Source organism: Anser brachyrhynchus (assembly GCF_964034855.1).
Source record: "Anser brachyrhynchus genome assembly, chromosome: 1".
Lineage (NCBI taxonomy): Eukaryota > Metazoa > Chordata > Aves > Anseriformes > Anatidae > Anser > Anser brachyrhynchus.
The window spans coordinates 170564008-170582483 of NC_137694.1; the positions used below are offsets into that span (position 1 = coordinate 170564008).

Below are 18476 nucleotides of genomic sequence, written 5' to 3' on the forward strand. Positions count from 1 at the left end.
AATGTTTACTGCTTTATAAATGATCTCAAAAATATAGAATTAAAGGAGAATCATAAGAGTAACTATTCAGAGTTAAAAACTCAAAAATTATATCTTTCAGAATTTTACTAAACATTCTAAAGTAAGTTTGCAATTAAAGACATCAAGTACATGGATACATTAGGCAACGAAGTCACCTTCGATCTGGAGTTGTGAAACCACATATGAGCATAGCTGAATGTCACCATTTATTCAGCACTGTTGTGGTTTAACCAGGCAGGCAGCTAAGCACCACACAGCTGTTTGCTCATTATCCCCCTCCTCCCCACAGTGGGATGGGGGACAGAATCGACAGCCAGATCCCCAGCAGCAGTCCCTTCACAGCCAACTGCCCCCCAGTTCTATTGTACAGCTTGATGCCATATGGTATAGGACATCTCTTTGGCCAGTCTGCGTCAGCTGTCCTGGTTCTGTCCCCTCTCAGCATCTTGTGCACCCCCAGCCTCCTCACTGGCACAGCAGTGTATGGAGCCGAAAAGTCCTTGACTTAGCGCAAGCACCGCTATGCAACAACTACAACATCAGTGTGTTATCAGCATTATTCTCATCCTAAATCCAAAACACAGCACCATACTAGCTATTAGGAAGAAAATTAACTCTATTCTAGATGAAACCAGGACAAGCAAAAAGCACACAAGATTTTATTGAAATATTTGCTCAATAAAAATACAGCTTTATTAACTTAAAGAAAAACTTACAAAAAAACAAATGTCTTTTCTTCTAATGTAGAAGATGAAGTCAAACTACAAAAAATATACCACTTATTGATAAGAATTAAAGTGTTTGGATTTAATGAAAAAATAAAACAAAGCGGACAGGGTCTGGGTGAACTTAAAATCTTAAAACCACAATTTGGACAAAACCAACAGGATCTAGAGGAAAACCTGAAAGCCCTAAGGCCTGATAAATGCTGGCTTTATTGGTATGATTTTTTTAATATATAAATACCTATGAAACACAACCTTTTTTAATGAAAAATTATTCACTGTAGTTACAGTAATATTTATGTAGCTCTAGCAACTGAAATGCAGCTTTGCAGGATAAACTTGTCATTATAACAGGAAATCCATATCCAAATAAATTGCACTTTATGGTACCCTGTTACTGTTTAATAAACTTTGTTGCTTTTTGTCTACCAAAATATTAGAAGGATTGTGGTCTAGTGATCTGAGTATTGGGCTGTGAAATTGGTACCTATATTCTTCACCACTAGAGGTGACCTTGAGCATTCCGCAGAAGTATAAATCTCTGGATTTCCAAGGCACATTTAATTGAGAAATAGGTTATAAATATCTCAAAAAAAATGAATACCCCAAAAAATCATTAAATGAAATTGGGAAACATTTTTGAAAAGTATGATGTGAGTTAATTTAAGCATCACCAAAGTATTATGACTCAAATATATAAATATAATATTAATATTTTTATAATGCAGAGGCCTAAAATACTTTGGATGCTATGTAGGAAAAAAAAAAAGATAAAAAAGAAGAAAAAAAGAAAAAAGAAAAAAGAAAAACAACTACTTGAACAACTACCAATAATTTTGATCTATTAACATTGTGTGAAAAGTTACAGATTTTGAATTGCATGTCTTGTAACCATGTAAAATCATTTACTGTGAAAAGTTATATCCTTTTATTCTTTAATAAAAGAAATCCACAAAACGTTTCTTCTCACCAGTTATGTTTCTCATTTCACAGGTTACACTCTTCTGTGCCATGGAATGAAGGTTAATCCCTTTGTTCCTTCTACCCCCCAAACCCCCACCCCCATTTTAAATGCTACCTGTATTCAAGCACATCTATTATTTACAACATTTTTTATATTACTTCAGCAGAGCAAAATTAGGACCACAAGCCCCAAGTAATGGAGATGGAAAGCTGTGAACTCAATTTTCATTAATATGTGAAAACAGTTTTGAATTACCACCTGAGCAGCACCTTAGCCTGCCAGCTTCCCACAGAGATTCCACAGAATCCAGCAAAAGGCCACTTTGCTGCTTACAAAAAGATGTAGAGGGGTGACTTTAATATGAAGGACAAATAAGTTCTTCCAAATCTTCCAGTACTCTGGTGTTTTTCTACTCGGATGAAAATAGAAATAATAAAATGCTTAAAAGTAGACTTCCAGATATTAAAAAGGAATATAGTTATAAGATAACATTGTTTTATCACTGACAACTTGTTCCTATTACATATGTACCAGTGTGCTGTGGCAAAATAGAAAGGCAGTAAACTTCCTTACTTGCTGTCTGCTGGTGAAGGTGTCCATGTCCATGTCGGGGGGTTGGAACTAGTTGATCCTTTCAACCCAAACCATTCTGTAATTCTGATTCCTGTGTCACAGATGGGGAAACAAGACATTAGTGCATAAATTGATAGATTTGAGCCATCAAAATCTTTCCTAGCATTGGAGTTAAACAGTATTAAAATTCTTGAATTCTAAACAATGACTCAGACAATCTGCTTACAAGTTCAAGCTAACCTCAAGGGAATTTTAAATGAACTGGCAACTCCTTCTGAGATTGCATAGATCTCAAGATACCTGAAATTGGGTGTTTGTGTTATGTCAGAAGTGCTCTTATCTAAATTACTAGAAAACTAACTCTTGTTTAAATATCAGTTGTACAGAGACAGGGCTAGATATTGCTCAGGTCTACAGGGAAACCTATTGTTTCTGTGTTCAGACTACTTCTAATGTATAGTGACAGCAACACACATAGCAGTCACAACCACTTTACAAGTTATGGCTATTGGTAATGTCACCACCAGCCAGCTTTTATATTGTTGACATTAGTCACCCAGTAGGTAGGGGATATGGATTCTGAATCCTTCATAGATTGACAATACTTAAGTCAAACGTGAAGCTCTCATATTCCAGATAGGTTGGAACAGGGCCATTCTCAGCTGAAGTTGCCCTATTTTGAGATTCAAAAATCATGTCAGCTTTTGGGCAGGATGCATTATATTCTCTCGTTTTACAAAAGGAACTGAATAAAGGAGGATTTTGACCAGAGATGACAGTGAAGGAATTTCATCTCAAAATATAAACTGCTTACTTATACTGAAGAATCTAAAGCTTTCTAAAGCTTGTCAGTGTGGCTCAATTCAATAAGACTCAGGTTACTAAGCCAGTCTAAAAATTTCTAAAGATCTCAAGTATTCAACATGCAGATGTACACCTAGGACATTTAGGGCCAAAAACAAAGAAACAAAACTCTAATTAAGACTAATCTGCAAACTCGTTAATGCACACTCATAGAGTGAAATCACTGACTAGAATATTACACAGAAATGTCTCTACTGCCTTATGTAGTCTAGAAGTGCTACTTAGTCTTGCCATCTTGGGCAGTGTTTGTGTGGGGATAACAACATCTCTCAGCCTAAAAGACTGGAAGCTGCATGGATTTTTGAAGCTGCTTGATGAAGCTAACATTGCATGAACTCCAAGTTCATCAGACTGAACCCCTTCCTTGGACTGATCCCCTGTTTCCAGAGTCCCAAACTCACTTCCTAATTATTGAAAGATGTCAAGGATAAAAACCCAATTCATTTTTAAGTTGCAAACTGTTTTTTCCTACTTTTCCTCCTTTTTACTACTTATAAAACATTTTCAATCAGATATTCTGTTTTCCAGTTTAGGCAAAAATGTCACTTTTATGTTCTATTTTTAAAAAAGGAATCAGACTATTCCATAAGAGAGGTGATGGCTTTAGAGAGTCTCTTTCCAGTTCAGAGTACTCTTTAAAAACTGTGCAGCTAAGCTGCAATATTCTTGTAACAGATGTGTTTCACAATCTGGGAATTCTTTCTACAAGTTTCAAGTGGTATTTGGCATGTAAATCTATTAAATGTCTCAAGCATTTCTGAAAATCTTTCTTTCCCTTATTGTAGCTTGTTTTAAACTTTTATGAATGTATTAACAGGAGACAGGGAACAGAAAGTAGAGTTGACCAGAATGACTGGAAACCCCTGAGGTTTCTTTTGTTATATTTTCAATTTCATTCTGCAATTTTCAGATAATAATTAGAGTTTCCAGATTCATTTTTTTTTTCTTGCATGTTCTTCATATAAGATGTGGTTAAAATAACAGGATACCCTAATTTTTTATGGCCTGAAGGTAGAAATATATCTATGGAGTTTAAATTCTCATTTCTTCTCCAGTTCACAGGGGGAGTGGTTACCTTTTCCACAATGCTTTTAATTCTGAGTTACAAACAGTGTGGAGTCCTGTTTAGATTACTTAACTTGAACAAAATAAAACTGACTTTGTTGCCTCCTTAGGGTTTCAAACCCCCTTTTCCACTAGTTTAAGTTTGAATAGCTTCAGATCCCTTGTGTTTTCATTTAATAAATCTGGTTCCTTGAAAACTGTTACAAAGAAGGTGAAACAAAAAATGGAGCTCAATTAATAAGCTTTATAAATTGCTTCTGACAGCACGAATACTTATTTCTTCAACAAATCACCACCTATGTTTCTCTTCCAAGCCAAAAAAAATGTTAAAGCACAAAGTCAGTCTTAGAAAGCCTGTGGCTATCTAAGGGCATTGAAAGTTTTAAAGCTACAGCTTTGCCAGCTTTGAAAAAAAAAATCTGTAAAACTAGCTTTGAATTCTTTTTCTCAATTTTTATATTAAACCGGAAAGTTTCACTTTTTTTTTTTAAACAGAAACTTCTCAGATCTATTTATTTTATGTGTATATCATGGTTATGTAATTTGAACAATAAAAATGCTGTCATTTAATAAAAAAAGGATAACATTTTTTATCATTATTTATTGCTAAATGAATTGGTATAAAGTTCTTATCACTGGATTTAAAAGCATTTTACATTCACTTTGTATTGGACCAAAGGTCTGTGGAAAGTATAGACGGGATTTGGAATGATAGGAGGAGGGAGGCTTAGATAATAGCCACAGTTCTTTACTCACTTTTTTTTTCCCCCATACATTCTCATCATATAATTCAGTTACACTAGAAGAAGTTAAGTACCAAGAAAAAGAATATCAGGACTGCTAACATGCAGAGAAATCAGCACCTTTGTAGCCTATAGACACCTTGCAATAAAAATAAAATGTAAAAAAAACAAATATGACACACTTGCAAATACACATATAGTAGTGTATTGGCTCTTTAAACAGAAACAAAAACTATTCCTACATATGATGAATATTAAAAATATATATATACAAAAAGTCTCTTAAATATCTATTTTTTTCTGTTATGGATAATTTGTGAAAATTGTGTGGCTTGACACAGATTCACAGAGCAATTTTTATATAAGTCTGCAGCACTTGAAGTACTGGTCTTGGAGAGACCTGGGGGTGCCGGTCAGCAGCAATCAGAACATGAGCCAGCAGAGCACTCAGGTGGCCAAGAAGGCCACTGGCATCCTGACCTGCATAAGAAATAGTGTGGCCAGCAGGACTAGGGAAGTGATTGTCCCTCTGTATGTGACACTGGTGAGACTGCACCTTGAAAACTGTGTTTAGTTTTGGGCCTCTCACTACAGGAAAGATACTGAGTTGCTGGAATGCATTCAGAGAAAAGCAACAAAGCTGATGAAGTGTCAGCAAGTGTTGTGGTTTAACCCGGCTGGCAGCTAAACACCACACAGCCGTTCGCTCACCCTCCCCCCTCCCTCTCTGGGATGGGGGAGAGAAACGGGAAAGTGAAGCCTGTGAGTTGAGATAAAGACAGTTTATTAAGACAGGAAAATAATAATAACAATAATAATAATAATAGTGATAATGGTAATAGTATTAACAATAATAATGTGTAAGAAAACAAGTGATGCACAATGCAATTGCTCACCACCCGCTGACCGATGCCCAGCCTATTCCCGAGCAGCCGGCCCCCCCACCCCGGCCAGCCACCCCTATATATTGTTTAGCATGACGTCAGATGGTATGGAATACCCCTTTGGCCAGTTTGGGTCAGCTGTCCTGGGTCTGTCCCCTCCCAGCTCCTGCTGCACCCCCAGCCTGCTCGCTGGCAGGACAGAGCAAGAAGCCGAAAAGTCCTTGGCCTGGTGTAAACACTGCTCTGCAACAATTAAAACATCAGCATGTTATCAGCGCTCTTCTCATCCTAATCCAAAACATAGCACCCTACCAGCTACTATGAGCTACTTAACTCTGTCCTAACTGGAACCAGGACAGATATCCACCCCTTATTCCATACCATTTATGTCATGCTCAGGTTACACTCTGTCCAATACATTCTAATTAATCACCATTTTCATCTATGATATATAGCAATCATGGTAGTGATGACATACATTATTATATAATAATTAACATACTACAATTCAACTCATGGGCTATTCTCACCCAGTATCAAATCCCCTTGAGGTACACACCGGACCTCCCCATTCTTTTGCATTACCCACCAAGTGCATCCAGGTCCCTGAGCAAAAGCAATTCCACGAATGGGTTTGCCTTTTCCTGAGGCAGGAGTAGCCCAGACTGTTTTACCCAGCATGTTTCTTACGTGCACTACAGGAACTTTATCCCCTTCTACAGTGCGTAACAGGTTTGATTGGGCAGGTCCAGCTCGGTTGGCAGATCCCCTGGTATTGACTAACCAGGTGGCCTTTGCCAAATGTGTATCCCAATTTTTGAATGTCCCAGCACCCATTGCTTTCAGTGTAGTCTTCAACAGTCCATTGCATCGTTCAACTTTTCCAGAGGCTGGTGCATGATAGGGGATGTGATACACCCACTCAATACCATGTTCTTTGGCCCAAGTGTCTATAAGGTTGTTTCGGAAATGAGTCCCGTTGTCTGACTCAATTCTCTCTGGGGTGCCATGTCGCCATAAGACTTGCTTTTCAAGGCCCAGGATAGTGTTCCGGGCGGTGGCATGGGGCACAGGATATGTTTCCAGCCATCCGGTGGTTGCTTCCACCATTGTAAGTACGTGGCACTTGCCGTTGCGGGTTTGAGGGAGTGTGATGTAATCAATCTGCCAGGCCTCTCCATATTTATATTTCAGCCATCGTCCTCCATACCGAAGAGGTTTTGACCATTTGGCTTGCTTGATTGCAGCACATGTTTCACAGTCATGAATAACCTGTGCTATAGTGTCCATGGTCAGGTCCACCCCTCGATCACGAGCCCATCTGTAGGTTGCATCTCTACCTTGATGGCCTGAGGTGTCATGGGCCCATCGGGCTATAAATAATTCACCTTTATGTTGCCAGTCCAGGTCCACCTGAGCCACTTCAATCTTAGCAGCCTGATCCACCTGCTGGTTGTTTTGGTGTTCTTCAGTAGCCCGATTCTTGGGCACATGAGCATCTACATGGCGTACCTTTACAACCAGGTTCTCTACCCGGGCAGCAATATCTTGCCACAATGCCGCAGCCCAGATGGGCTTGCCCCTTCGCTGCCAGTTGTTCTGCTTCCATTGCTGTAACCACCCCCACAGGACATTTGCTACCATCCATGAATCAGTATAGAGATAGAGAACTGGCCACTTTTCTCGTTCAGCAATATCTAAAGCCAGCTGAATGGCTTTTACTTCTGCAAACTGACTCGATTCACCTTCTCCCTCAGCAGCTTCTGCAACTCGTCGTGTAGGACTCCATACAGCAGCTTTCCATCTCCGATGCTTTCCCACAATACGACAGGACCCGTCAGTGAACAAGGCATATTTCTTCTCATTTTCCGGTAGCTTGTTGTACAGTGCGGCTTCTTCAGCACGAACCACCTCCTTCTCTGGTGATATCCCAAAGTATTTGCCTTCTGGCCAGTCCATAATCACCTCCAAGATTCCTGGGCGACTGGGGTTTCCTATTCGAGCCCGCTGAGTAATCAGTGCAACCCACTTGCTCCATGTAGCATCAGTTGCATGATGCGTAGAGGGGACCCTTCCTTTGAACATCCAGCCTAGTACCGGCAGTCGGGGTGCCAGGAGGAGCTGCGCTTCAGTACCGACCACTTCCGAAGCAGATCGAACTCCTTCATATGCTGCCAATATCTCCTTTTCAGTTGGAGTATAGCGGGCTTCAGATCCTCTGTATCCCCGACTCCAAAACCCCAGGGGTCAACCTCGAGTTTCCCCAGGTTCTTTCTGCCAGAGGCTCCAGGTGGGACCATTCTCTCCGGCTGCGGTGTAGAGCACATTCTTTACATCTGGTCCTGTTCGGACTGGCCCGAGGGCTACTGCATGAACTATTTCCTGCTTAATTTGTTCAAAGGCTTGTCGTTGCTCAGGGCCCCATTCAAAAGCATTCTTCTTACGGGTTACTTGGTAGAGCGGGTTTACAATCAGACTGTAATTTGGAATATGCATTCTCCAAAACCCCACGACACCTAGGAAAGTTTGTGTTTCTTTTTTGCTAGTTGGTGGAGACATAGCTGTTATCTTGTTGATCACATCCATTGGGATTTGATGACGTCCATCTTGCCATTTAATTCCTAAAAACTGGATCTCTCGTGCAGGTCCTTTAACTTTATTCTGTTTTATGGCAAAACCGGCCTTCAGAAGGATTTGGACTATTTTCTTCCCTTTCTCGAAAACTTCTTCTGCAGTGTCACCCCACACAATGATGTCATCGATGTACTGCAGGTGTTCAGGAGCTTCCCCCTGCTCCAGCGCAGACTGGATCAGTCCACGGCAAATGGTAGGGCTGTGTTTCCACCCCTGGGGCAGCCGATTCCAAGTATATTGGACTCCCCTCCAAGTGAAAGCAAACTGTGGCCTGCACTGTGCTGCTAGAGGGATGGAGAAAAATGCATTAGCGATATCAATTGTGGCATACCACTTGGCTGCCTTTGATTCCAGTTCATACTGGAGTTCTAGCATGTCCGGCACTGCAGCACTCAGTGGTGGCGTGACTTCGTTCAGGCCACGATAGTCCACTGTTAGTCTCCACTCACCATTAGACTTTCGCACTGGCCATATGGGACTATTAAAAGGTGAATGAGTCTTGCTGATCACTCCTTGGCTCTCCAGTTGACGAATTAGCTTATGGATGGGACTCAGGGAGTCTCGGTTGGTGCGATATTGCCGCCGGTGCACAGTTGTGGTAGCGATCGGCACTTGCTGTTCTTCAACCCTCAGCAACCCCACAACAGAAGGGTCCTCTGAGAGACCAGGCAAGGTAGACAACTGTTTAATGTCCTCTGTCTCCAAAGCAGCTATGCCAAAAGCCCAGCGGAACCCTTTTGGGTCCTTGAAATATCCTCTTCTAAGATAGTCTATGCCAAGGATGCACGGAGCATCTGGGCCAGTCACAATACGGTGCTTTTGCCACTCATTACCGGTTAGACTCACTTCAGCCTCCAATACAGTTAACTGCTGGGATCCCCCCGTCACACCATAAATACAGATGGGCTCTGGCCCTTTATAGCTTGATGGCATTAGAGTACATTGTGGACCGGTGTCTACCAAAGCCTTATACTTCTGTGCGTCTGACGTGCCAGGCCATCGAATCCACACAGTCCAATAAACTCGATTGTCCCTTTCCTCCCCCTGGCTGGAGGCAGGGCCCCTCTAGTCCTGGTCAGAATCTTCATTTCTGTGTTTAAAGGACTGCCTGCTGGAAGTTGGAGCAGCAAAACTTTCAGAGAACTCCTTTTTCCCAATTGTTTTCCTTTGCAATTCACGTACCCGTGCCTCTAGGGTCGCAGTAGATTTTCCATCCCATTTTCTCATGTCGTCTCCATGGTCACGTAGGTAAAACCACAGGGTGGCGCGGTGTGTGTGCCCACCATATTGTCTTCCTTGCATAGATGAACGTTTACCCCTAATAGCTGAGACACTGGTTTGTACAGGTGGGGAGGAAAATAATCTCTCTTCAAGTTGGTGGATCTTTTCAGAAAGTTTCTCCAAGGTATTCTCTTTTAGCTGGTGGACACTGGTTCGTTCAGGTGAAGGGGAAGATAATCTTTCTTCAAGTTGGTGGATCTTTTCAGAAAGTTTCTCCAAAGCATTCTCTTTTAGCTGGTGGACACTGGTTCGTTCAGGTGAAGGGGAAGATAATCTTTCTTCAAGTTGGTGGATCTTTTCAGAAAGTTTCTCTAAAGCGTTCTCTTTTAGCTGGTGGACACTGGTTCGTTCAGGTGGAGGGGAAGATAAATTCTCTTTAAGTTGGTGGACCTCTTCAGAGAGTTTCTCCACAGCTGAGACACAGGCCTTTAGGGAAGAGGAGAGATTTCCTTCGTACTGCCGGAGTATTTTAGTCACTTCATTCACTGTGGGATTCTCCTCCGTTTTCCAGGCTAGTATTGCCAATGACTTGGCATATGATGATGGGGCACTCTGTACAAACTTCCGCCACATGGGTAGTGTACACCGGACTGCATCTGGATCTGCGGATGTTTGTGCGTCGTCTAGGTCCTTATAAATTACTTCCCGTACGGCCAATTCCCTCAGGTACTGAATTCCCTTCTCCATGGTGGTCCATTTGCTTGGTAAACATACAAGTTCTTCCTTGAAGGGATACCTTTCCTTCACAGCTGACAGGAGACGCCTCCAGAGGCTGCGAGATTGTGCTCCATCTCCAATTGCTTTGTCAATGCATGCGTCCCTAGCAAGGGATCCCAGCCGCCTGGCTTCCTTGCCCTCCAATTCCACATAATTGGCTCCCGTGTCCCAGCACCGGAGCAGCCAGGTGACAAGCTGCTTGCCTATACAGCGACCAAAATCTTTTCGCACATCTCGTAGCTCACGCTGGTATAGAGTCCGGGTAATTACTGTTGATTTTTCGACATCCTCATCCTCATCTTCAGTCTTCTGCACCTTTGATGGCCGGTGTAGAGTCCGTGTAGTTACTGTTGATTTTCCGACATCCTCATCCTCATCTTCAGTCTCCTGCACCTTTGATGGCCCAGCCTCGTCTTCACTACGCCCAGACTTAGCAGAAGACTGTCTGCGTTTTAAACGACCTGAGCCTCTATACCATTTTTTCACCTTGTCTACAGGGGCAACTTGCACTGCTACAGCTCGTTTCTCTGACCCAGACACAGGGTCTGCCACAGGGGTTGGAATACCCTCTGCGGGGTCAACTTGCACTGCTACAGCTCGTTTCTCTGACCCAGACACAGGGTCTGCCACAGGGGTTGGATTACCCTCTGCGGGGTCAACTTGCACTGCTACAGCTCGTTTCTCTGACCCAGACACAGGGTCTGCCACAGGGGTTGGGATACCCTCTGCGGGGTCAACTTGCACTGCTACAGCTCGTTTCTCTGACCCAGACACAGGGTCTGCCACAGGGGTTGGATTACCCTCTGCGGGGTCAACTTGCACTGCTACAGCTCGTTTCTCTGACCCAGCCACAGGAGTGGGAGCAGCTGCACGAGCTGGGGCAGCTGCAGGAGCTGGAGCGGCTGCAGGGGCTGGAGCTGGAGCGGCTGCAGGAGCTGGAGCTGGAGTGGCTGCAGGAGCTGGAACTGGAGCGGCTGCAGGAGCTGGAACTGGAGCAGCTGCAGGAGCTGGAACTGGAGCGGCTGCAGGAGCTGGAGCTGGAGCGGCTGCAGGAGCTGGAGCTAGGTTGCTAGTAGCATCAATTGCAGCTCGATAGGCACAAGCCAGACCCCAGCACGCTACAGTGATTTGTGTCACTTTGGAAGTGCCAGAGTCATGACACCTTTTTTTCAAGCATTCTGCCAGCTTTTTAGGATTTTGCAGTTGTTCAGGGGTGAATGTCCAAAACACTGGAGGTGACCACTGCTCTAGAAACCTGCCCATATCCTCCCACACTCCCTGCCACTCGCAACTATCCCGCCTCAAGACAGATCTCCGGATGAGATTCCTAAGTAGTTGTTTAACCCTCCACAAAATCTGAAGCGCATTCAGGAGACATAACAACAAGAGCAGGCTGGTCTGAGTATCCCAAGGATATTCAACATCTCGGAGAACCACCGTAACTAGCTCGGGGGATAAGAGGGTGGTGGTGAAGGAGAAAGGGAGAGTGAACAGGTAGGGAAACATGTCTTCCCCTGTCCCCTTCACAGATTGGCTCCCTAACGAAAACAGGCAATAGGTGTAATTGCTAATAGTTTCCGAGATATGGGTTCCAAAGTATAGAGTCGACGTCAGTGCTGAGTACAAATACCAGGTTAAAGTCGTGACCAGATATCTCATCATTTCATAAGCCATTGCTACACTGCACAGTACCATAACAATCTTAAACCAGGGCCCGGAAAGGATAAACAGTGCAACAGGGAGCACATACAGAAAGTAACGCACCATAAAACTCAATTTGGAATACAGGTACAGCAGACTGGAGATTAAGGCAATCAACATCGTGACTAGCAACTATTAAGCAGGTCCAATACTTATACCAATTTTAGTTTAACACACTCTGGTCAGATTTGTCGATATCTCAACCCTTCGGGCCCCACGTTGGGCGCCAAAAGGACTGTTGTGGTTTAACCCGGCTGGCAGCTAAACACCACACAGCCGTTCGCTCACCCTCCCCCCTCCCTCTCTGGGATGGGGGAGAGAAACGGGAAAGTGAAGCCTGTGAGTTGAGATAAAGACAGTTTATTAAGACAGGAAAATAATAATAACAATAATAATAATAATAGTGATAATGGTAATAGTATTAACAATAATAATGTGTAAGAAAACAAGTGATGCACAATGCAATTGCTCACCACCTGCTGACCGATGCCCAGCCTATTCCCGAGCAGCCGGCCCCCCCACCCCGGCCAGCCACCCCTATATATTGTTTAGCATGACGTCAGATGGTATGGAATACCCCTTTGGCCAGTTTGGGTCAGCTGTCCTGGGTCTGTCCCCTCCCAGCTCCTGCTGCACCCCCAGCCTGCTCGCTGGCAGGACAGAGCAAGAAGCCGAAAAGTCCTTGGCCTGGTGTAAACACTGCTCTGCAACAATTAAAACATCAGCATGTTATCAGCGCTCTTCTCATCCTAATCCAAAACATAGCACCCTACCAGCTACTATGAGCTACTTAACTCTGTCCTAACTGGAACCAGGACAGCAAGCAAGACAGAGGAGGAGTGGCTGAGAGAACTGGAGCTGTTTAGTCTTCAGAAAAGGAAGCTAAAGATTTTAGCTTTGTGCTAATGCTTTAGTTTGTATCAGAAGTATTCTTCTGATATAAATCTCAGGTCCGCTGGCACATGATGTGTTTGCACAGTGTTTGGAGCACATCCTGGTTTTGTTTTAGATGTAAGTAACTTGAAAAAGACAATCCAGGAGTTAACACAGTGTGCTCCGGCTGCACGTGGACATTCAGTCACTGAGTACAGACAAAAGCTATCCTGATATCACAACCCCAAAAAATCCTCCCAGACCAGAAAGGTTTACAGTGTTATCAGTACCAACTGGTTTACTCCTCTGATTTGTTCCTGTCTGCCTGAACGTGTCATGACAGAGACTTAAACCATCATTAAGGCTAATCAAAACTCCCTAAAAAGTACATCATTTCAGAACTCTACATCACAACTTAAAAAGAAGGAAAAAAAAATATATATATATATATATTCCATCAGTACCTTTTTAGAGCTTCCAAAACACATCTGTACTGATGCAAGCCATTAACACCAGACTTCCCCTGCCTTTGTCATCATTTTTATTCAACCTGTGCCCTTCATATAATATGTGAGCATTTGGCTTGTCTTTTTCCTTAGCTTTGTCATAATTTCTGTAACAGAAAAGCAGAAGGAAGTAAGAATAAAATAAATATTTCAGAACATTAATGTGCAGTTACAACAGTTCTCAAAAAAAAAAAAAAGAGGGGTTAACAAGAAAACAGGAATATACATGTAGTTGTTGCATAAGTCTTTTTTCTTCGTTTCTGAGAACTCAGCTTTTTCTACCAACTCCTTTTTTTTCAGCTGCTGAAGAAAAGACTCTGAAAGTGTCCATGAGATTATTGTTCAGGGTAAGAGCAGATGTATTTGCTAAACACGGTATTTGTGTAGGTGTGTATATTCTTCTACTGCAACTTGATTAGCTATTCATATTTCCATATTACTTCAAGAAACAGTATCATTTGATTGACATTATGCTGTATAATGTCATACAAACAGTCTGAGAATCTGCAGTTTTCTCCACAGACAGCCGTATATAAGGATTAATCAGACAATTCCAAGTTGAGGAGTAAATTTGTCCTGTCATCAGCCTGGTGACAGAAAGGGTGAAGCCTGTGACAGCTGCAAGGAAGACAAGAAGGCTAGGTTCCAGGAAGCAGGTTCAGTGTTGCACAATTATACTGGTACCACTGCCATTAATACTGTAATCATAACATTATTTTCACAATTTAAAATTCATAGTACTTAATTTTATTTTAAATTGGACTTCATAATGAACATCTGAATAAAACAGGGCTGTGAATTACTATCCCATCAGAATAATGAATAATGACTTACAGTGTATGATTTAGTAGGCATCTATCCACAATCACAAATACTTTTCTTCTGAGAAAATTAATTCATAAGTTTTGCCAGTTCCACAGCAATCCTTTTTTTGGTGCTTATGACACATATGCCTGTCAACGTATAGCAGAAAGAAAATATAAAGTTCAGTGGATGGAAACACTTCACAGAGGAAAATGCAAAATGAAGATTCAGTCATATAGGAAGATGGAATCTTAATGGTTTTCTATCGAAAAAGAGAAGACTTACATTCCTCCACATCTGGCTGTGTGCACAGACCCCTCTCTTTGCATCTATAATGCTTGTTAGGCTATATATTAAACTAAATCAATTCACCAGAAATCTACCTGATAAAAAAGAAATGAAGGTGTGGTCACTAAAGAGGCAAGGTGGAAATGTTTTACTTTGTTGCATCAAGATAATGTTTATTGAGCAGCAATCTGATGACATCTGATTTTATAAAGTAGTATTTGCTCTCATAGAACAAGAAGTGTTTATTTTTGGTTAAGTTCAATAAGCCAGATGGCTGAACAGAAACCAAGTTCAGATTTAACCCTAATATAGCTTGAGAAATCTTAATTTTCAATGTTATTATTGTTATTTTTTTAATCAACAGTCGTTTTACTATAAATTTCTGTATTCTTGGTCTATTCTGTATGTGGGAAACACTAGTATATCTGATCTGTTTTAGTTTACCAGGAGTTAGCAGTGGTCTGAAGGAAATAGGACCAACAGCAAGTTGCCAACTACCAAAGCACTTAATGATTTTGTAGATCAGGATACCACAGTATACACTCCACCAGTTTAACACATTCTGAAGAATAATCAAGTTTGCATAAACTGTTTCGAAAGCTGCTTTTCAAGCTCAGAGAAAGAACCTTCTCCACTGATATCCTAGCAAATTTCCTGGAACACAGAAATGTATTTGGAGCATACCTTAATCCCCTCAAAAGAAAATTGTTCCCATCAGGCTCAAGCAAACACCAAACTCTGAGCCTTCTATGTTTGGATAGTTGTCACTCATTGACCACTTAGCTTTTGAGAATGTGCCAATCCTAAAAGAATGGCAAGGCAAGGAAAGGCAAATATTTTCTATGGAACTTCTAAAGTCACAAGAATTTATTTATTTATTTATTTATTTATTCAGAATGAGTAGCAACTGCTGTGCTTGAGATGCAGTCAGCCACCTGTACACGTATATTCAGGTGTAATTAAAATACCCCAAACGTGAAATGAAAATATGAAAATACCACAATAAAAATAATCTTGTGAATTATTTTTACAAGTACTGTTAATGATGGTATTTAATGCAAAAGTTAGATATACTTGAACATTAAATTGTATACTTGGTCTGTTCTAAAGAAGAAGAAAAAAAAAAGATTATCTTATATTCAGGTTGAACTATATTTAGTTTCCCAAAGTTACTATTTCTTGCTATCTCATCTTCTTTAAGTAGTATTTCTGAACTGATTTAATTAACACTTGACAGTTACAGCATTTCCTTTTAGATTTCAACTGCTGTAATTGCTATTCTTGACAAAAAAAAAAAAAAAAGGCAGCTAGATTTAACTCTTTTTCAGGTGATAAAAAAAATCATGAACTCAAACTTATTTGTGTCGTTTGTGCAGCTGTTAGCTTATCTGAAAACAGCATTTGTATTTGATTGTTAAGATGAGTACTTGATTGACCAATAAGCCCCTATAATGGAAGAAGGCTCTGTGAAAACGGACAATCTGCCCCCTTTTTTGGGTCAATTGTTTATTGCTATATTGTGCTTTTTTGTTTGTGTGATTTTGATACATTGTTGTATCATTTTTCTAAATCCAAATCCCATGTAACATCAGATATCTTCCAATAAGTAAATCTGATATTTGAGTACACTCTCCACCTGTGGAATAACTCAAAGAATCTGGCCAGAGAATACTGCATTTACTGTAACAGTACTTTTTGCTACGTTAGCTCTTTTGTTATTTGTACTGGATTGTATTCTTTGAACTGTATTTGAACATGACAAAATATATTGTATGTGCTTCATAACCAGAAGAAAATGCTGACTTTTTTTTTTATGTAGTCTAATAAGTAATAGTATACTAATGTTCCATAATGCTACATATTTCATGGATTCATAACAAATGGCAATAACAGTATCCTTGGAAGCCCAGTTTAGATTCATCCCAGTCTCATTTCTTAATGTATATCATATATGGGAACATCACAAACATTTCTATTCCTAATGTACAAGGCATATTAAGCTTTTGTTCTGTTTGTGAAAGACAATTTCATCCTTAATTATGAATTATTTTATATACATTTTAATTAATCTTAACTGCAAATGAAACAATCACCTATTGCAAAAAAAGGCTTTCCAAAAATGTTATTTTTTTCCTAGCAACCACAGAAACTTGAACATCAATTTTGACATTATGTGGTAAATTATTGACTTAAAAATGTCAAAATGTAATATTTCTTATTCTAAATGAAAATATGTTCATTTAAGTATGGATCATCATTACTCATATTTAAATGAGCACAGGAGCTTCTTTCTATATTCATTATTTTGTTCATGATGTCAGCCTTTTGCCTATGAATATACTAGAAATACTAGCAAATTTTTTTTTCAATTAAAATAGCTCATTGCATACCTGTCCATTTTCTGCAATTCTAACATCATTTGCATTTAACCTTCGTACTTGGTTTACTTTACTTTCCTCTCATAATCAGTGTATATAGAGCAGTCAGTTTATTTCTGTTGAAGCAATAAAACACATGGACGACTGTTACATTTCAAAGGTTTTCCATTCACAATTATCTGAGCTAAAAATGAAGGAACTAGAATCTGTTGCACTGGATAGCTTTCAGATTTCAGAGTTGGTAAACAGTGCCATTAATCTGCAATAATGATCATTTTTGAAGGAATTTCCTTTCACGTAACTACTCATCTATTATATAAATGTGTATACCTTAGCTGATAACCTTAGGCTTCTCTTAGTGCTAGAGAAGAGAAATAGGCATTTTTTGGCTATGATTTATCCACCGTGTTAAATTTCTGTATTAGAATTAAACAAATGATACCTCAAATGTGATTGTTTCTCCTCATTAACTCTAAAATAAGCCTTGGGTATCTATTAGAGGTACAGACATCCATGCTAAGGACTTCCTAAGTTGGATAAAATGTATTGTATCCTAAATGTCAGTAACATTTAAGAAATTAGCATAGCCTCAAAATAACATCATTGGTAACAGTCAAACTTAACTATCTATTGATTCACTAATAAATAATTTCACTGTATATCAGTGGTTCTTCCATTCATTTTTTGATAGTGTCAAGGTTAAAATTAGGCTTAGAGCTATATCCTCTCCCCTTTATTTTCTAAAGACAGTTTGGGAAGAAAAAGGGTTTGCAGTGACTCCAAGGTTGGCCAAAACTACAACTATAGATATCCTGATGTAGGTGTACACATGTGAGCTTCACTTGCTTGAAGATAAACATTTCTTTGCCTGAACTTACCCTGCTTCATGTCTAGGTGCTGGTCCAGGAGGAAATGGATCTCCAATAGTTCTGCGCCAGATCTTCAGCCCTGTAGAAATGTCTCAAACATCCTAAAAAATACCACATATATGTGTCACAAATACCTATAAATTATAGACAACTAAGACATCCCCAGAAAGTGAGGCATTGACTGGATGAGATGTTTAAGACTGCTAAAGTCTATTGGTGGAAGGGGGACGGTTGGACTAGATGATCTTGGAGGTCTTTTCCAACCTTTATGATTCCGTGATTCTTACTATCTAAACATCATGGTAAGAAATTTTGCATTGAAGGAGAAAGTAAAAGCAATGTATCAAAAAATCAGCATATCAGACAGAAATTAGAATGACAAGAAGTTCCCAAATCAGTATGTGCAAATACTAAAGTGTATGCAGAACTCAGAGGAGAATTTGCATTTGGTAGAAGTGATGTTGCTATTTTGATTGTGCCTACTGCACAGCAGGTGATTACTGCGTGATCCTTCTGTCTTTCATCTCTCTAGGTAGTTACATAGCTGTCGTCACTTCAATACTTCAACGTAGTTTCCCTTTCCTTC

General features: G+C 40.5%; 1 long non-coding RNA gene across 1 annotated transcript; it reads right to left on the minus strand.

Annotated features, from left to right (window-relative positions):
• Positions 1–13519: 13519 nt before the first annotated feature.
• On the minus strand, positions 13520–17993 carry LOC308180194. The gene is made up of 3 exons (XR_013940803.1): positions 17900–17993; positions 14386–14504; positions 13520–13658 (listed from the first exon to the last, which is right to left on the minus strand). It is a non-coding gene; the product is annotated as an uncharacterized lncRNA (long non-coding RNA).
• Between the last annotated feature and the right edge of the window lie 483 nt (positions 17994–18476).